Raw genomic sequence first — 16,628 nt, 5'->3', positions numbered from 1 at the left:
TGAACTTCGCTGGCCATCGAAATCGATTTGTCACGAAGTATTAAAAGGCACTCGGCTAAATTTAAATCATTACCAGATCTTTGTACTAAAACATCTTTGAACGCTAAATTATGCAAAGTCAATTGATATTTTAAAAGTTCATTTTTTATTCCGACTTTTTATCAGCCGATTGTCTCTAATGGTTTTTATGAATATAAAATGCTCAATAAGGAGTCACTTAAAATTGTGGAATTCTGACTTGATGGGAATGTTTATTTAAAAGAATCCACTTTATTTTTAGAAAAGAAACTGGTTTAAAATTGTTAATGTCTAAAAATATTTGTGGTATTTGGTAACAAGCACATTTTATAGAGGGAAATAATTATTTTTTCAGGTATATAATAATACAGAAAATATAGTTATTATACCTTTTGCACTTGCATCCGTTTATAAATTAGCCAATTAAGCCTCTTAATTGTGGTGTTTCATTAAAACTTATTTATAGAAGACCATAGCAAGTGTAATCGTTTGTTTTTTGAAATTGCAAAAACCATGACGTTAATCCCAAGATTAATCACATTCTGATTGTCAACTGGTCTTTCTTCGCCGCTGCGAGATCAACTTGTTCTGGCTATTAAGCGGTAGTGTTAATATTTGTGCAGTAAATAAGCAAATTAAGTGTTTCCACAAACGGCTGCAAATATGCACAGATACAGATACAGATAGGCAACAAAGCCAGGCAACCAACTCATCCTCTAGATACATGAAGTATATACATATGTATAAAGATAGGTACTCTATATATATGTATATGAGGACAGGGACTGTATGGGCATTAATAGGCGCATAAATATTTGTTTATGTTTTCACATCGAGCTTATCAATGTGCAAACATAAGCGGCGCTACTTCAGTTCCCCTGCCAACTCAATGTACCCCAGTTTCCCCCACAGTTTGGAGTTCAGTTTTGGTATCTGTATCGCTGTTTACTCACGGATTTCGCCTTTGCACGGTTTTATCTTATCGCCGTAATGGAACTACGGGTCACGCTGCCTCTGTTGCCTCTGTTGCCGCTGCTGCCGTCGCTGTTTGCTCAATTAATACGAACTTTAATTGAAAAACAATACAATTAACTAAATCAGTTAAGCGCGTCGCTCGCCTCGAGTAATCGAGTCTGCAAGTCTGTGAGTCTGGCGCCCATTATCAGTCTGCTCCACTCTCGACTCCCCCAAAACCAGACCCCACATAGAACACCAAACCCCAACTACCAGAGCCCCCAACTCCCAGGAATGAGGTGACTGTGCTTCCTGGTGCTGCTAAAGATACTTTTCCATTGGCAAACTGCAACGAAGCATGTTTCCCTTTAAAGAAAAGACTGCAAGAAGCGGAAAATATCTAATTACTCTATCTTAGATGTTTGTTAATTGAGGAAATATGAAAAGAGTACCTAAAAAAGTACATAAAATACATATTTTTATTTACACATAAATTAAAGAATTCTCTCTTAGTAAGTAAAAGATTGTTTTTCAATTCCACAATTAATAATAGTGATAATAAAACTCTATGGTATGAGTTTGCTCATCAAATCTTGCGAAATTAGTATACTAAAAGAGGTTTATCCAGTAATATTATTATCTTTCTCTTGATGATTAAACGTTTTCCCATTCCTGATCACAAATTCCACTTTGAATTTAGCAAAACTTATCCATTAGCAAATAATATATTGTCTAAGCCAAGTGCATTGCCCATTTGCGGATACCACAACCCATTTTTTTTAAGGCAGAACAAGACACTCTGCTAATTTCATTGTTGTTTGCTTGTTCTTGCTGCTTTCGGTGGGTTTTTATCTAAATTACTTTTAATCGCCATTTAATGTTTTTGTTTTTCTTGTTTTGCTATGTTGCTGTTGCTGCTGTTGCCGGTTTAGGTTGTGTTGTTCATGTTTTATTGCGACGTCTTTTGGATTCTCAAATCTAATTGCAAAATACAAGCACCGAATGTGAATGAATCTAAGTGTGAGTTCGGCTACACGGAGAAAATAAATAGCAAAATTAAATTTACCCGCAAATAAATTAACCGAAATATTCTATATATATAAATATAAATATTAACCATTTATAAATATTAACCACTAAATAGTAACTAGAAAGCAATTCTACTCTTTTGATTATCACATATAAATCTGTTTAAATTTGCAGTACACTTAAGCAAAAACTTCGTTTCTTTCTCATATATCTTATGTTCCATTTCGTTTCTTTCAGTGCAGAAGTAAGAGTGTAATCATATGTGAAAGTGTGTGCCACGGGATGTTTGTGTGCCTTTCAAGGCCCCAAAAAACGCCCCGCCATAATAATCCGTCCTTGCCCATCTGGTGCCCCATGGAAATAGATTGCACGCTATCTGGAAAAAGTTGTTTCGGTCTGCAAAACGTATAAACAATTATAAACAAACAGTCGGGGCGAACGCTTCTTTATCATGGCCTAGTTCTTTTTATTGATATCATTAGAAATCCCACCGAACAAAAAAAGAATCTGAAAGCCTTTGCACCCGATTTTCCCCACCATTTGGCCCATCCAAATGCCATTCGACGCGTGCGAATCCATAAGATACATTTGGCTGTAAACAAAGTCATTCATTATGCCAATCCTCCATGTGTCCAACAAGTCGCAGCGATCAGCAAACCTTCTCGTGCGGAATGGAATTACGTCAATCAGTTTATCGGACCAAATAGTCTTCGCAGACATATAGACAGCACTTATACATTTTCGAAATATTTTCGCATAGTGGAGAATAACAATGCGCCACAGGAACTTGTAGTTCTTAAAAAGGGGAATAGGGAAATTCATTTATATTGCTCGTAAAAAGTTCATAACTAACACATCTTCTAGCTTATAAACTAATCGTAAAACTGCAGTGAAAAATAATTGTGAAAACAATGGTTTTCCAGAGCTCGGGCTTTGTGGCCTTGGAACAAACTTGAAAGTTGTTAAAAGCCAGCACAATGACAAGGTCTTCTCCCTAGTACAAATTGGATTTGACTGACAAAATCCCACCGTGCACTTTATTGAAGGTCCAAAGCATAAACCATTTGCATGGCAATTTGAGTTCAGCATCTTTACGATCTGTAAACTACATAGTTTTTAATGGCTTGAGGAATGAATCAATTTCTATTTCTTACAGGTGTCGTTTGAAATGTATTCTATATATTATATGTAATAGAATAGTGTCTATATAATGTAAATTGTAAATTGTAAAACGTTTCCTATATATTGGCAGTGGGTTCATTAAAACCGCAATTCTTGAAAATGCTTTGATTTAATTGAGAAATGGTAAGTGTGCCAAAAAATAAAATGCGTCACGGCAAGTGCAGTCAAATAAACACTATAAAACACAACTTTTGCCAAAATACATAGCATATGTTAGTATGTAATTAATTTCCATCAAAGTGTGTATATGCATAGATGGTGCTATATATATTTGTTTGGTACCTTTATTTAAAGTAAAAACAAAAAGGTTTTGCTTGCTGACTAGTGCAGGTGCATCAAGTGCACCCTGTTGACCCTTGAATGACGCTTTTCCTCGAGTACTGAATCTCGCGTGCATGTTAACGAGACTTTCTTAATGTCTCTTTGTGGGCCGAGCAGGCGGCCCATTTCAACACCTACGCTTTTGTGACACATAAATATACATTTCAGGAATTGTTTACTTATTTTTGAATGCCCCTCGGCCAAAGAATTTGTTTGCTGTCGATAACCTACGACGATATGTAAACACATTCAATAAATATTCACGTTGTGTATCTTTTCGCGCAGGCGTTGCATAATTATGATTAATCAATTACAGGAGATTGTTTGAATAATCGATTTTCCCGTAGTTCGAGTTTTCTCCCACAGAGGGCTGCTGTGATCATAGAGGGTTGGCTGTTCATGCTGATCATTAATTAACCCAAAGCAGGGCCTCTTTCAAACGCGATCTTCAGTGGCCCACAGACATAGTAAAAAATGAAAACAAAAAAATGAAAAAATAGTATAGTCCGCTGTTTGTTTTGCTTAGCCCCAAACGGCACAGGCATAAAAGACAAAGCTGGTTTACAGAAACAGGCGCCAAACATGGCATACGAATTAATTTGGTCGTTGTATTTAAATGCTCAAAGCAGAAAGTGGGAATCATTTTTTCTCTGCCTTTTTTTTTTTAATAGATTGCAAACAAAACAAAAATTAACATACGCCCCGATGCGATCGTAAACGTGCCCGTCGTCGAGGCAAAAAAAAAAAGGAAAAAAAAAATACAAAATAGAGGAAAAAATAAAACATTTGTTATTCTTGTGACATCACCATCCAAAGGGGGGCTCTTTTCAAAATAAACAAAAAGAGAGCGCCAGGGCTACCGCAAGACTTGGCAGCCCAGGGAAACAGTAGCACCTCTTTAAAGTCGCCTACACGCAAAGAATTTTAAGTACCTTATCACCTTTAAAATAGAGATCAACGAACATTAGGGCCTCAAACTTTTTGCCATAAATACAATTTTAATCTAATAATCAAGGAGTTACTTTTCAAATACTCATTTAACTTTTTATAAAGAGGTTCATTCTCTACTTTATAGATATTATATCTGTATTATAATGTTAAACTAGTACGGGAATTATGGATTTAATCTTATTTATAATCATTAATTTATTTGATCTGTAAAATTGGTGCAAATATTTTTCGACTGCAAGTCTGAGTGAGGAAGAAGTATAAACAAACGATCGCTGGCAAGCTCCTTATCTGCGATATGTGTAGCCCCCAGCTTCGGAGACCCAGACCTCAGAGCCCATATACCATACACCATACACCATAGAACACCATACTATATATACCTATATATACACAAAGTAAGTAGTATACCAAGTCGGCTTGGAGCCCCTAGTCCCGACTCCAAATAGGCGCAGCTGTGTGGCTGTGTGCTCGTGTGTTAGATAAGTCGGTTGCTGGTGGTGTGCGGGTATTAATATGCAAATTAGTTGGCGACCAGCGGAGCAACAAACACAACAAAAAGATACATAAATAGCAATGGCAACAATAGCAACAATATGATGAGTGATTAAAAGTAATGTGCAGAGGCAAAGTCGAATAGCAAATGCGCCAAACGAGGATCGCACTCGTGCAGCTGACAAAAAACTAAAGGGTATCGAAGGGGTATATATGCAAAGCATTATTTATAAGTACTGAGTTATATCTATTTTATTTAATTTCAAAACCGTAGTGTAAGGAACACACATTGTTTAGGCAGTTAGCCTTATGGAACAATAAAAAATGAATTTTAATTGACATGTAATGCTTAAGAAACATATAATGGTGTGTAACCCAGCAGTGGTTCAAGTGCGCCTTTGTTTATTTGATGAAATAAACAAATATTTTCTTTATCACTCAGCAGGCGAGATTCCCTTTGATATCCTAAACAATCGCCACTATTGGTGCCCCCCGCTCCATTCCATGCCACTTCATCTCGCCCCATTTTATTTCATAGCGACACATATCATGCGACGATCGAGTGGTCGCCACATGGGTCTCTCGCTTTGGATCTGAATCTGGATCTGTATCTGTATCTGTCCCTGTATCTGTATTTGAATCTGAATCTGGATCGCATCACATCGCATGGGTTCGGTTTGCTGTCCGCTTGTCTGGCATTCATTTGGCAAACTTCAACAGATCGTTGCGTTGCGTTTCGTTACGTTTGGTTTTGTTTCGTCAACAACAAAGCGGGGCGAAAACAATGGACGCCACTCATCGAGTGGGCTGGGGTCTCTAAAATAAAGCCACACTGAGCTGAGCTGGGAGCTGGGAGCTGCCAGCCAATAATAGTATATAGTATAGTATGCTCCTATGACACTAAGCCATATCAGCCGATTAAAACTATAGGAAAATTCAATATTAAAAGCCAAGGAATTATTATTCATTATTGTAAGGCTATTCAGTTTGTTAATATTTTAATTCATGATTCATTTAGCTTTTTACTGAAATGTATCTCAAATGGACTTAGAACATAATCCCCCGACTAGCTAGCAGATTTATATATTATTTTTCAATGACGAAAAGTGCCGCGATGCTTCAACTATTCTAGCCAGCGCATGTTGGTGGCCAATAAATTGTTGCTAATATTTTTTTCATTTAAATACAAGTACACAAGTACGTCTGTGTCACGATGGCAAATCTGACTGATTGCTGGCTCGGGTCTGGGTCTCTTCTACTACGCCGCATTCGCTGGCGATTGGGGGCCCTGCGTAGGAGGTGTTTGGCGCGTGTGTCGGCATATTGAATAGGTCGACCCCCAGCTATGGCAAGACAACAAAAAGCGCGATCTATCACCACACCCACCCCCCTTTTTGGGGTTAAGCCCCATTTTTTTTTGCCGCGGTGGGGCGTGACAAATTTCCAGCGTTGCCTTTTCATGTTTTGTTTATAATTTTATCTTATATGCACGGAGCACTTTGGGCTGTCATATGCCCCAATCGACGGATGGATCTGCGTTGGCCCCACAGACCGAAGCTCTCGAGCCCCGTGTTTTCCTCTATTTCCCTCTGATTCCCTCTATTTCCCCATCGGTCACCTCTTCTGTTTGTAAACAAAGCGAGCCGACGCCTCTTGAATTTGAAATTCATTGGTTCGAATTGTGCGACGATTTTGAAATCGCTTTCGAAATTGCTGCGACTTTTTCGCAGCTGCGACTGCTGATTTTCTTCCTGGATTGATTGAATTTATGATTACACACCGAGTGATGTCTTAAATAAAGATTTTTTCTATCCTATATGGCAGAGGAAAAATGGAATGCTTGCTGAAGAAAAACAAAACCAAAAGCATAACATTTTTTTGTAGTGTCTTTGGCCCTCATAGAGCTAATTGAACATCATTAGGCACAGAGTAAACCACACTTAATATGATAAATATATATGCGATTTGCTTCATTTGCATTTTGTGCTTGCTTCTAATTAGAAATATTAATTTTTACATATTTTTTTCCCAATTTGCGGCTCGATGAGCAGTGGAGGCCACAAACGTTGGCGCCCAACTCGATCCGAAAATGGAGAGTCCGCATAGAGGTGTTTTGTGTGTTTTGGATGAAGACAAGGCCAAGATTGGGGCACGTGCCTAGACTAGCATAGTGCCAAGGCCTTTTGATGAGCCAACTCATTTGGGCAACGAAACGGAATTAAATATACTCGTAATTGCAATGCTTTCGTATTTATAGAGATTAGCCAATGTGACAACCTGTGCAGTTTGCACAGATTTTCTATTTTGTCATATTTATACAAAATTCGTTGTAAACAAAGGCAAGAGGAAGAAGCTTAGATAAACAAAATTAAATTGTACAGATTTTTGGCTCTGTACAATACTTGCAACTATTGGCAGGCGAAATGGTTTTTGGTTCGTGACGGTTGCAGCCCTCAAAAGTGCGGTGGAAAATGCTTTGCCGTCAAAGGGATAAGCCACAATCAGTTGAATAAATAGGTTTCTTTAAATACACACTCGCATTGATTTGTATTCAGCACATTTATCATTAAAAAAGGAAAAACAACAACACGCCTTAATGCATGTGCAGATTTTCAGCTTAACAATGGAAAATGCGTGAGCGCAAAAATATACAGAAAATAAATGAAATGAAATGAAATAAAATCAAACCAAATTGTATTTGCACTACTCGTATTTGCAGATGGCGTTCATTCTCATACTCATTTCCATTTCCATTCATTCATTCATTTGCTCATTCATATCGAAAAATCGTTTTTGGATATATGCTCTTCACTTCTGTTTATTAAAACATGTGCGATTCACTGTTGTTTTTCAGCTTTTTCGAGATTCCAGCGATTTTATTTATTTATGCAAAAGAACGAATTTTTGTTTTGAATGCAAATCAAGTATGGGCCAGTGGCAAAATATTCGTTGCGAATCATTTTCACCTTTTACCTTTGCCAGCAAATCGAGTGGAAGCAAATAGTTGGAGCAGACATTAATAACGCACATAAGTTATTGCACCTGTTGGCAAGTTTTGATGGGCAATGAAATACTATGCCAGTGGAATAAAGTTAGTCGTGGCAATTCGTTTTTAATGCCCTCCTTTTCTCGAGCACTTTTTTCTAGGAACCAAAACACCAGAACGAGGAAAGTTCTGTTTTAATGGCGAGCTTAGACACACGTAGGAAAATATTCGGTTACTCTTAATTGAACTCTTGTAGTTTAGGAATATTTAATATTGTATATTCAGTTAGCATTTGTTAAATAGTGCTGCAAACTTTGCTACAAACATTACAAGTAAGTAGAATAGTGACGAAGCGCACCAGCTTTTAAAATGTTATAATCTTAAAATAATCTGTTACAAAATAGTAATGCAGCAGTACCAAAATATCTTACGCTGACTTTTGACGTAGTGACGAATGCACCCGAAGTTAGGAATGCAATTAATTATTTGTATGATTTTTACTCAATAGCAGCATTGAGCTTTAAAATGTTATTAATTATATTATTTTTATACACAGTTCATATCCGCCGATTCCCGAAGAGTACTAACATTTTTCCATTGGTATCTGCCAATATGATGTTGTCTCGAATGTGTGCCAAATCTATTAAATTTCAAGCGTTGAAAAACAAACCAGAAAACCACTGGCAGCGGGTGAAAAAAAAAGCGCAAATTGCGCTTTATTTAAGTACAAAAATAACAAGAAACGCAGCGGAATTGAATGGGATGATGGTGAATGGAGGAGGGGTGGCGTCTGATTCGCAGGGGGGAGAGGGGCGTGGAAGTGGGAGCGGAACAAAAGGCGGGCGGCACTAGAATAAATTTGAAAACCGCACTAAATTTGTTTCTGTTATTCGCGCGCGTCCGAATTTGTCGGTTATATGGGTTCATTCGCACATTGTTGTTGTGGTTGATGGCGTCCGCCAGGTTTATATGGTACGTAACCTGGGCGAAAGGGGGGGGCTGAAAGGGTGGGGGGAGGGCAGGTGCAGGATGGATTGAGTAATGCCCAGTTGGAAGGGGGGGGGTGTTGGTTGGGGGGGAGGGGCGCACAAGATTGCCAGTCTTAACGCCTCAATTCAGATTCTTGTTTACGCGCCGACGTCCAACAATTTTTGCGTCGTCTAATCAAAACGAGAGAAATTGTTTTCATCCTTCCTCTGCACTAGAAAAAAATGAGCACTTAGTTTGGGGCACTTTTCCAAAACATGCGTAGGCGTGGTTTTATTTGTCAACAGGTTTATTTTTGAGACAAAGATTTATGTGCACACTCAAAACTTGCAAGTAGAAAAGTCAGAAAAAAATGGCAACTATAAAGTTAACTGAAATCTTAGTAATATAGATTTATATTTTCATATGATTTCCCTTTCCCTTTTACAATTTTAAGGATCTTTAACAAAGCCTTATAAATTACATTAAAATGAGAATATTACAATTGCTTTTTGAACAATTTATAGTTAAATTTATTTAGAATATAAATAGTATATTTCGGAATAATTTAGTTAATATTTTTGCATTCTTGTACTACAACTACTAGAGATTTCTTTAGTTGAACTTTTACATATTAATCAAAGTTACTTTAAGACTTAAAATTTTTTCCAGTGCACCCCTTCCTTGGGTGTGTTTTTCCATTTTCCCCACGCCCCTCCGCCCACCGCCCCCCACTTCATCTGGTTTTGTGTTGATTGCAAAATGTGCGAGGATTTCACCGCTGCCGTTTAGACGGTTTTGTTGGCTTTAGTTTTGCATTTATTCCGATTATTTATTTTCGTACTTTTTCCTTGCGTTGGCCCGTATTTTTGGCCTGTATTTTTGGGGCCGCAACCTACGAAACTTTCCACAATGCAGTGGGCGGTTGGATTCTATTTTCAACGCTGCGATTAATGGCTTTTCTCACATTTGACATTTGCACGGAATAAACGACAATGCACATGTGTGTGCATGTTAACAAAAATTCGAATTTGTTTACATTCGCCTAATTGGGCGTGCACGAAAATCAACAATGTTATCGATAATAAGCAAACAGGCTTGACATTTACCACCAACTGTTTAAATTTATTTTTACCCATCAAAAATTGTTCAATAAAAGTGGCTTGGGCTCACTCAAAATAAGTCATAATTTGCAAAATTCAGTGAACTACGCTGCAAAACAATGCAATTTTAATTATTGCCATGACTGCATATAAAACCATATATTACTTACTAATAACTACCAGAACCTTGAAGAATATTACAATTAAGCAATGTTTTTTTTAAGATTCATAGTTGTTTTACCAATCATTGAAATCCGATACCCACCAAGAGTGGTTGATAGGAAAAAACCAATTATAAAACAACATTGAACATGAATTATATTAATGGAAATTCGATATCTATTTGCGCTGCTGTGAAACTGGATACTCGAAGCAGCTATCAATATTGGATTGATTTGCGGAATAGTGAATTGCGTTGATGGTAAATACGCTTGACAGATAAAAGATTGCGATTGGATTGTTCGGCACTCGACAGAACTGACAGCTCTGCGATAAACGGGAAACGTCAAACTGCGAAGTCGACGAAGGATGATCTCCTTAGAGATTGCTTATTACCAAGGACAATGCACTTGCCAAAATTCCTTCTGTTCAGTTCTATTCAGTTTATGTTCAGTTCGGTGCATCATTGCACATTTCCTGTTGCTGCTCTTCAGACAAATATCCCAAGCCCAGAGACAAAAAACCAAAATGAAAAACCAGATAACGATCTGCTGCCATTCAATTATGGGCCAGACCTCTAACAAATCTCTATCGGATGGCAGTACCAATCCCAATACCAATTCCCATTCCAATCCCAAGTTTGAACCCTGAACCCTTGAACACAAAAAAAAAAAAAAAACGACGAATACAAATCGTATCGGCTTTCTTTTACGGACTGCAAGTGTTTGGCAACCTGATCAAGGGCTTATCTCGCCGATCGGGGCGAGTGCATTTGTCATGGGGATCAGTCGATATTGGATGGTCGGGGTCGTGGGCCTTGACCCGGCCACAATGGCGATCCCACAATGCAGGACTCACTGCCTCTGCCTGGCATTGTTGTCATAAATTACACTTCAATTGTTGCCCAGGTCGGGCCACTTGCCATCGGAGATGAGCGGTATCTAGGTAGATGTACCTGGAAGTACGCTCAGTTTGCTTACTTAGTGCCTTGAGATACATCATATTCCTCTTTTAGTTTGACTGCAGAACTGGAAAGTTCCATAAAGAAAAACATTCTAAACCAAAGGCAAAATGTCCCTTGAAGGAGTAACATCTTTTACATGTACCTTCTGAGGAAAAGATTTTTAAAATATCCTAATAAAATACTTATTAAAAAAGTTACTTAAAATTATTGCGCTACTTAAGTTGGAAGTCAATTCAAAGCTTCTTTTTAATGGATACTTCTTTACCATGTATAAATATCTTTAACAAGTACTGTATCTTTTATATATTATATATTTTACATATAAATATATATTTTATATATTTTATATACCAGGTTTAGGTATATGTAGTGTATTTTACCTAGGCTAACACTGCGCACAACTGCCATCCATAGAGATTGGCATTAGGATCCGCAACCAGCGCGTTCTTTATGCGCCTGCCCATTTTCCCTTCTTGTAATTTTTTACAGGTCCCCGAAAAGTGTCAAAAATATCAAATGTCCTTCTTTCTGCACGCTCGCTGCCTTTCTATGGGAATCTCGACGATAGAAATGGTAGCTACCTGCCAGGCATAATTAATTTAATCATTGCTCATTGCACACATTGAGCGGCGAACAAAGGAGCCCAGAACCCAGTACCCACTGAGCACAAGTGTCCATTGTGCCGGCAGTCCTGGTGACGTGCCCCAGACCCACGACAGGCCGAGGGTACCTATTTATAACAATCCCTGTGCCCAGACAATCCAGACCCCTCAGCTCAGCCCCTCACCAGAGGCTCAGACCGTGACAGACAAGATTCTGGAGGGAAAAAAAACAAGGAACCCGAACCCATAGCCAAACCCAAAACCAATCCCGAACCTGATTCTGTAAACGAACGTGAAGAATCCTGTCCACACCGCTCTGAGCCCTCAGCGGCTGATTGAGGTCTCGAGAGTTGATCTTCCCCCGATCCCAAACCATCTCATACCATCCGAACCCATACCATATGATCCGATCCACAATGTCATCGTCATCGTCCTCATCTTCATCATCGACTCTTCATTTGTGTGACAAACAAAGACGGCGGCTGTGGAGTGAAATCAGGTCCCTTCTTTCGCCTCGGGGATGGGCGTGCCTCGTGATCGATGGTGACCATTAGGACCGCGGATACCTCCACTATTGATAGCACAAAGGCTGCTCATTAGAATCGGGGATACAGGTACATCTGCTTGAGACTGGAGGTTACACTGCATATTAGGAGGTATAAGGAATTATTATTAGTAGGTATAAGAAATTAATATCAGGTGGTAAAGGTATTTAATATTAGAAGGTTAAGGGAATTAATATTAGGAGGTAAAGGGAATTAATCATGAAAGGATAGAAAATTTTAAAGAACATAATGCAATATGATAAGATAAATAGCTAAGGTGAAGTGCTAGGCAATCAGAGCGGATATCCTATGAACTCGCACATTCAGAAAGATTAATATTCTCAAAGTATAGATCTACCCCCATTTTTAGTTAATGTGTTGTATGTTTCGTAAAGGACCTTAGGATCCCCATGACTTGGCAACAATAAATTGGACTTATACCTCTAAGATACGTAGATGGTATCTGCAGCGTTAGTGAAAGTAATTGGAGAGCATTGAAAATAAAACACGCAGATGAGTGTGCATTGTAACGTGTGTTCTCAAACTCTTGAAAAATGAAAGACGCATGAAATTTGAGATCAAACTAGCTGCGTGTCACGGGTGGCAAGGTGTCCCGTGATTCGCTTGGATTGTCCAGTTGGTCACGCACTCATCCCATCCCATTCCGACTGATCATCATCGCCTGGGCCTGTGATGTCCCATTGCGAGGGTCGCACCCCGCCCCCAAACTCTCTTCTACATACATACATACATAGTATATTCCATAGATATTGTATCTTGTGGATCGCCTGACCGACGACAAACAGAAGGGCGGGCAAACATACAAGCCACAGCGAAAAGAAAGGAAAACCCTGTGTGTGCGTGCTTACCAAGAAAAGAGTGATGAGAAAAGGGAAGTGGAAACAACAAGGTAAACAGGTGGCGGGGGAGAAGGGAACCTCTGGCGTATTTTGGTAGTTAAATTGCGGCCCATTGTCTTTGGCCAAGATCGCTGGCTATTTGTACAAAAACAGTCGACATGCATAAATGGTTGCTAATATCGCTATATCGATGGGATACATACAAACCGGTTTTGTACCTTTGTTCGCTCAGCTGGGCAGGGCACCTACCTATATGTATACCTATCTATACTTCCTATACACCTATACCATATTATATCAAGAAGGAAAGGCCCAAGTATGGGCCATCATCTCGTGGCACTTTGCATATAAATCATTTTTATGACTTGTTATTTTTCACTATTTATTTTACTTCTCGCCCCCAAAAACGTTGCTGTTAATCGGTAGAAATACAACGATTTTCTGTTGATTTTCGTTCATTTCTATTTCGCTCTGCTGGGACTTTTTGTAAATTACAACATTATTTAGGCTGGACCAGCGATGCGGGATTGAATAATTGCCGGACTCCAACCGACGGCCTGTGGGGGATCGTAATTAAAGGCAACTCATGGCGATGGCGATGCCCCCTGCCGCTCAATATATAGGCATCCATCTGTTTAATTAACAGCTTTTGACCTTGTCCAATCGTTTATAAACAATTGCCCTCCGATGCCGATGAGTGCTGAAATCGGCATTTGTCCGCTTTGCGGTAGGAAATCCGTTGCGGATCGCAATGGAAAATTTTCCGGGTGAAGGGTGAAACTATTTTCCATCCCCCTAACCGGATTATTTATACAATCCAAACTAAGGCGAACTTGGCATGGAACGGTTCAGATTTATATTCACTGTTAGACAACTAAATTGAACGAGCAATCCATGCAGCTGGAAATAAAGTTGTCACAAATCTGTAAAGTACATTTTATAAAGTGTCCTGGGGGCAAGGTAAGTAGATTAAAAAGGATTAGAATATACAAGGCTGAAAGGGGGAACTCGCCATAAGTTAAAAGCTAGCAAAATGATGTATTATTTCTTTAATTAAATGTGCAACATCAAAGTAGCTCATGTATTCTTCCGAATTTACAGCGAGCTCTATTGCTATGCAAAATCAATACAAATCTGCTTTGATATCAAACATGATAAATTCCCTGAACCACTTATTGGATTTCCTTACAGCCTCCGCCCTGGATCAGCGCAATTTGTTTACACTCCTTAGCGATTTATGTGGCATTTAGGGGGCCAGATGTGCCCCACCTCCGCCAACCCATCCCCTTCCTCCACCACAGCTCTCAATATCGGGAAAAACGGCCCCAGTCCATTGTAAATATCACATAATCCACCGCAAACAATTTTTCCGAGCTCTACGCTTTCCGCCGCAGTTTTTTCCTTTTTGCCTTTTATTTTTTGAGGCCGCGCGCGGAGTAGGAAAAAATTTTAATAAAAAGTAAATTTGAAATAAACAAAATGTTTGGTAATATCAGAAATTTATTGCAATCGTAGGGCCCAGAACGACGGAAACTGAAAACCCTAGCGGTGGGATAATGGCGGCAGCAGAACAGTGAAGCGATTTATAAAAAGAAAACCAAAATTACGCGACTTGTTTAAATTCCGAAAAGCCATTAAACGCAGCTGGGGCCCCGGACACGAAGCACAAACTCATATCCAACAGCAATGACTTCCTGGACCCCACAGATCCGAGATCCCAGTTTCCCAGTTTCCAGATTCTGTATTCCCGGACAGAATAAGAACCAGAACCGCAATTATCATGAACGCAATATCCCGGCGCGAAGGGAGGGCCCATGGCAAACACTTTGACGCAAAAACTTAAATCGTTAAATATTTATAAACGAGCTGAGAAAGCCAGCAAACACACCCATGCGCATGGTACATATAGAGAGGGCTTGGGAAATTAGACAAGAGGGAAAGCCAGGAAATGGACATCAAGTGGACACCAGCTGGATGGCCAGTGGCATCGCTGCTGTATATCAACACATCATAATCCCAGGAGGGAGTTGAGGAGGTAAGGAAGTAAGTCCCAAAAGCCGCCGCCTGTTTATAAGGCTTAGGCCAACGCCTAATATGGCTTTAATGAGCTATCCTCGGCTGGAAAAGGTGGTGGAAAATGCCTTAAAGGGGGTTTTCCCGGACTCAACAGCAACCTGAGAGGAAGATTGCTGGAATTCGGAACTCAAGACGACGGCTCAAAAAGGCTACGGCGAAAAAAGATTTTTCTAGATTTTTTAAATGCCATTAAACATAAATCTTAAACAGTTCCGGCTTAACCTTCATAAGATGGGAAAAAACAGGTAGGGAAATAAAGTAGCTACCGTAATTTCCTGATGAAAGTGAAAATTGAAAAAGGCTTGGGATTACTTTGTGAGTCGAGAGGTGGAGAGCTTCTTAAGATTGTTGATTCAATTTGGTGGTAGCAAAGTTGAAGATTTACATTAGAAAAATCCAAAAATGAGTCCATAAATATTACCTAGATTTTAGAAATATTTAGGGAATATATTTGATACAAATCTTAATCAGTTCCGGCTTGAATTGATTTTTCACTGTAAGATAATAAAATATTTTAAAATCCGGAAGCTGTGTGTACTTGAATACCACGATTGAATGAGCAATATAAATCCTATTTTGTGTATTCACCAGGTATTTATTGCCCTTTATCTTTGCGCACTTACCTCAATGAAACGTTTCGGCCATCACTTATTGCGCTAATCTAATGACCCTACAACGCCCCATATTTTTCAAAGTTCTTATCCCACCCAAATCATTGCAAACGCAAAAAACGAAGCGGATGTATATAATAGAATAAGACCTGAATGGAAATCCAAACTGCAAACTCTGCGGAAAAGCGCCACTCCAATGGGATCTCCAATCCACTTGCAATCTCCACTAACCTTGTTCTTTTTTTTTCTCCTCCACTAGCGCTCCTTTGTCGGCGATTTATGGGTTTTTCCTGCTCCGGAATGCTGGATGCTACATCCTCCCCCATAGTTTTACACCCACACACACTCAGGCACACCCACACACATACATACAAAGTCAGTACAATAGTTTAATTAACATTAACGCTGACGCCAACTACTGATGGCAATAAAAAACCATTAAAAGGAATTTATTTTAAGGACCGAACAGGCAATAAATCACATTACATGTCGCTATAAAAACAAAAGGCAACGAAAGCTCTCTTCTGTGTGGCAGGTGGCATTGGATGTGGGGGCGTGGCCGTCGCCTTTAGGGCGCACAGAAAATAAGAGCCACCCTGGGGTGGTGGCAATAAAACGGATGAGAATGTTTTGTATATCGAAAAATCAATGCATCAAATTCAGTTTTAGCACGAACAAGGGAGAGGGGGTGCTGGAGTGAAGGGGTGACGACAGAGGTCGGGCAAAAAGAGTAGTAAAATGTTTGTTTATTTTTTATGTTCATAGTTTGTTGCCGCTTTTATTTGTTATCACGAGTGCCTCGCTTTTTT

General features: G+C 39.2%; 1 long non-coding RNA gene across 1 annotated transcript; it reads left to right on the top strand.

Annotated features, from left to right (window-relative positions):
- The first annotated feature begins 13,505 nt into the window (after window positions 1-13,505).
- On the top strand, window positions 13,506-16,325 carry LOC122319595. The gene is made up of 2 exons (XR_006245197.1): window positions 13,506-14,092; window positions 14,324-16,325. It is a non-coding gene; the product is annotated as an uncharacterized LOC122319595 (long non-coding RNA).
- Window positions 16,326-16,628: the final 303 nt, after the last annotated feature.

Source organism: Drosophila yakuba, chromosome 3L (genome assembly GCF_016746365.2).
Source record: "Drosophila yakuba strain Tai18E2 chromosome 3L, Prin_Dyak_Tai18E2_2.1, whole genome shotgun sequence".
NCBI classification, from domain to species: Eukaryota; Metazoa; Arthropoda; class Insecta; order Diptera; family Drosophilidae; genus Drosophila; species Drosophila yakuba.
The sequence above is the reverse complement of the archived record's forward strand: the minus strand, read 5'-3'. Positions and strand labels throughout refer to the sequence as shown.